Source organism: Branchiostoma lanceolatum, chromosome 8 (genome assembly GCF_035083965.1).
Source record: "Branchiostoma lanceolatum isolate klBraLanc5 chromosome 8, klBraLanc5.hap2, whole genome shotgun sequence".
Lineage (NCBI taxonomy): Eukaryota > Metazoa > Chordata > Leptocardii > Amphioxiformes > Branchiostomatidae > Branchiostoma > Branchiostoma lanceolatum.
The window spans coordinates 5014243-5018443 of NC_089729.1; the positions used below are offsets into that span (position 1 = coordinate 5014243).

The 4201-nt window shown below is 41.7% G+C and overlaps 1 long non-coding RNA gene across 1 annotated transcript; it reads right to left on the reverse strand.

The window, feature by feature from the left end:
* Positions 1 to 1131: 1131 nt before the first annotated feature.
* Positions 1132 to 3808, reverse strand: LOC136439766 (uncharacterized). The gene is made up of 3 exons (XR_010756567.1): positions 2723 to 3808; positions 2081 to 2189; positions 1132 to 1844 (listed from the first exon to the last, which is right to left on the reverse strand). It is a non-coding gene; the product is annotated as an uncharacterized lncRNA (long non-coding RNA).
* Between the last annotated feature and the right edge of the window lie 393 nt (positions 3809 to 4201).

Below are 4201 nucleotides of genomic sequence, written 5' to 3' on the forward strand. Positions count from 1 at the left end.
TCCTTAAGGTACCAACATCTGAAATATGACATCCGTAGCCTTTACGGTAAGGAAAATACAAGTTTATGCCTAAATTATGCAAATGAGGTCTGCATTAGCATAATCTATAGTCAGGTGTGTTCACCTTTCCTAAAGGTACCTACATCTCAAATATGACATCCGTAGCCTTTATGGTAAGGGTTAGGCACAAATTATGCAAATGAGGCCCTCATTAGCATAACTTATGGCCAGGTTTTCTGATCCATCCTAATGGTACCTACATCTCAAATATGACATCTGTAGCTTTCACGGTAAGGGAAATACAAGTTTATGCCTAGATTATGCAAATGAGGTCCACATTAGCATAATTTATGGCCAGGTGTATTCACCTTTCCTAAAGGTCCGTACCATGTAACATAAGGTACGTATAAATTTATGCAATACCATTAGTAGAGCTACCACCCCACATCTACTTGGTTTTGGGCAGAAGAAGAAGAAGAATTCTAGAAGAAATAAGAAGAAAGAAGAAGAAAGAAGAAGAACAGGCAAGCAAAAACAGTATATTCCCTCCTGGGAGGGGAATATAACAATACTTAACGGAAGTAACACTGCACGAAATGGCCTCGTTTCCCGGCGTATACGTACCAGTATTTTTCTGTATTTTTGTCGGATACTGACGGATACTGACGGATACATGCGGATTCGTGTAAGATATCCGACAATTTCCGCACCGGTATATGGAATATTTCCGGAAGAATCCGAAAGTAAGGTATTTTCGACGAATACGGAGCCGTACACTGCACGGAAATGCCACCAATCCTGACGGATACGAACAGGAAATTTTCTGTATTTTTGGCGGATACTGACGGATACAGGCGGATCCAACCTGACGGATCCGACTAAATGCGCACTGGGATATGGAATATTTCCGGAAGAATCCGAAAGTAAGGTATTTTCGACGAATACGGAGCCGTACACTGTACGGAAATGCCACAGATCCTGACGGATGCGCACAGGGATTTTTCTGTATTTTTGGCGGATACTGACGGATACTGACGAATCCAACCTAACGGATCCGAAAATTTCCGCACCTGTTTGGGAATATTTCCGGAGGAATCCGACAATGAATATGTACAAATCAAACACACAAAGTTTGATAGAATGGTTGATTATTCATAAATACGCGTGCATTCTTAATTTAACGATACCCAAAACATTATTATTCAATGACAGGAAGTTTTGGGAAAGCCTGAATGTAACATCATTTCATATTTCAACATATATGCATTTCTAAGTTCAAAAACTATCAAATACAATACGGAAGTTCTATGTGGCTAAATAATCCAATTCGTTTAAGACAGGCCGAGGGACATCCACATACTCAAAGCACCTCTGCATATGCAGGTTAATGTCGGTAAATTGGGGTTGTGTAAGCACAATTGTTATAAAATGTATTACAATTAACAACCATCACATCATGGTGGTAATATTTACTGCCGTATAGTGCACTTGGACCAAAAATTTCTACATGTTCTACATATTCTACTAAAGTAATGAAAGCCTTATTTGTGGCCAGTTCTTCGTCTAAAAGATATCAGATACAAATAATTTCAAATACAGAGGTTGAAAATAGAAACTTCAAAGTAACATTATACTGTCTGAAAAACTCCCATGATGACACGCCACATTTTACACGTAAGTAGTATATGCCGTGGAACTGCATGTGTATAATCGTCCTCTCCCCATTCTATGACTACATCTGAGTTCACTTCTTCCATGCACTCTTGGTAAGGTACAGGCAAGGCTGATTTCTTCTGTATCTAGCATGTTGGACTCTTGGAGTTCATCTTGTGATGAACCAGTTCCTATATGATAAAACCAAATGATGAATAAATATCAATTCACATACTTAGTATTTAAGTAACATGTCACATGATTTTGACATAACTGTGATCAAGGAGGTTATATAGACTATATAACCTCCTTGCTGTGATGGGCTTCGTTTCGTCACAGCAGCTAACAAAAAACAAGGGACAATGGGTATCCATCATGCCTGTCTCAGCTAACATTGAAGTGTACCGATGATGGACTTAAGCCTTACCGAAGGAGCCTGAGGTACTCTGAGCATCTGACAGCTGATTGCTTGGTTCCAAGCCAAGTTAAGGTCCTCACATCATGTGCTGCATTTGTGAAGGAAGTATCTGCCGATGCTGTATAGGATGTATACTAGTATATAAAGGGAATCAATGACAAATATTAAACATATCACATAATCACATTTGTAAAAAATGAATCTGGCATCGTTTAATTGAATACGTAAAACTTACATTCATAACTTGAATATGATATTGATCAAACATGTACAGCTACAACTTAATGCAATAATCACTGAAACACACTACTACCTCCACATAAGTTCCAGCTCACTATCCACAAACTGTGGGACCTTTGTGGGACAAATACTTATGACATTCTCTTCCGTTACAGGATATCTTTAATTATCTTTCTCTCAACCGCTTGCTATGTTGTATCTGAAACGTTAACCAGACACAAATGTCTGTTGACCATTGGCAAGAACGAACAAATTGAAAGCTATAAATTTCCTAGATCCTAACGGTGTGGAAGTGCAGGTCGACTGGACAATTCTTAATGTCATGCAAATGCGATGATATGTCAAGCCACAATAGGAGGATAACTGACGTTCAAACTAGTTAGAAACAGGAATTTTCCAATTTGTACTTACCAAAGGGCAGTCCCTCTTAATGATGAATCGACTCCCTACCAACTTTACAAGGGGGAGGGGGGCGACGAATATTGCATGCACGAAGAAGACTACTTCGCAATGCCGCCCGTTTGAGTTTACACCGAATCCCCTTCGACTCTCAAGTCACTAAAAATCACTGGTCGACCATGGTAGACTCTGACGATGCCATGTTAAGCACAGAGAGTGATGAAACGCCGTTCTTGTCTCCGTGCTGTTCACCGACAAAACCGTTTCTCGCGCCTGACGTCATGACACGCAGTGTCTTGTGGGAGATTGGACACGAATCCGTATTCCGGAAACGTCAGGATTTGTCGGAATTGTTGGACCTGAGGTGCATCGGATCCAATCGGAAACGTTCCGTATCTGCTATGATGCACGATTGCGGAACCGCTGGATTTTTCAGGATCTGAGATCATGCCGTGCAGTGTGTATTTGTTGGTTAGGATCCGAAGCAACTACCGACAAACAAACAATCCGATTATCTCTGTCATATTGACAAATATCTGAAAACGAAGGATCCGCGCAAATATCCTCAGGTATCCGAGGCGCATCACGGATCCAGACGTATACGGCGTCGGAATTGCCGGATCTGAGCTGTACCTGGTATTTGTCTGAATTTGCTCGGAAACGTTCCGTATCTGTACCCGAAACGTATGAAGGATCCAGACGTATACGGCGCCGGAATTGCCGGATCTGAGGTGCATCGGATTCAATCGGAAACGTTCCGTGTCTGCTATAATGCATAATTCCAGATCTGCTGGATTCGTCAGGAAATGAGATCATGCCGTGCCGTGTGTATTTATTCGTCAGGATCCGAAACAACTACCGACATACAAACAATCCGAACTTTCCAAATATAAAAAAACGAGGGATCCGCACAAATATTTTCGGGTATCCGAGGCGCATCACGGATCCAGAGGAATACGGCGTCGGAATTGGTCGGATCTGCGGGCACCTCAGTATCCGAGCAGTGAACTGGGATTTTTCCGGATTCGCTCGGAAACGCCATGAGGCCCGATTCCGGATACGTCGGATCCGTCAGGATACGTGGCCATTTCGTGCAGTGTAATAAGCAAATAGCCATAGGTTACGATGCACTAGTTTTGTGAGCACTGAGTGTATTTTATTGACTCTTACGTCAATGGTAGCGTTGATTGTCTCAATCTAGTATTTGAATAAACATTGAGTAGGTTGTTTACTCCCTGGCATGTAACAGGGCTGAACCAGATTCTAATGTCTGAAAACAGGGAAATGCCACTTTTCACTTTATTGAACAGAACAAAACGAGTACCAACAAGACCTCCAAACCCTTAAGGCATATCGATTTCTTGTGATTTGCACACAACAACAAAATAAGTTGCAGTTGCGTTGCCTGATTTTGTTGGTACGGACAGAGGTGACGTATTATGCTTTGGCTTAGCCAGGTCAGGGGCCCTCTAGAGCAAATAGGGGCCTTTC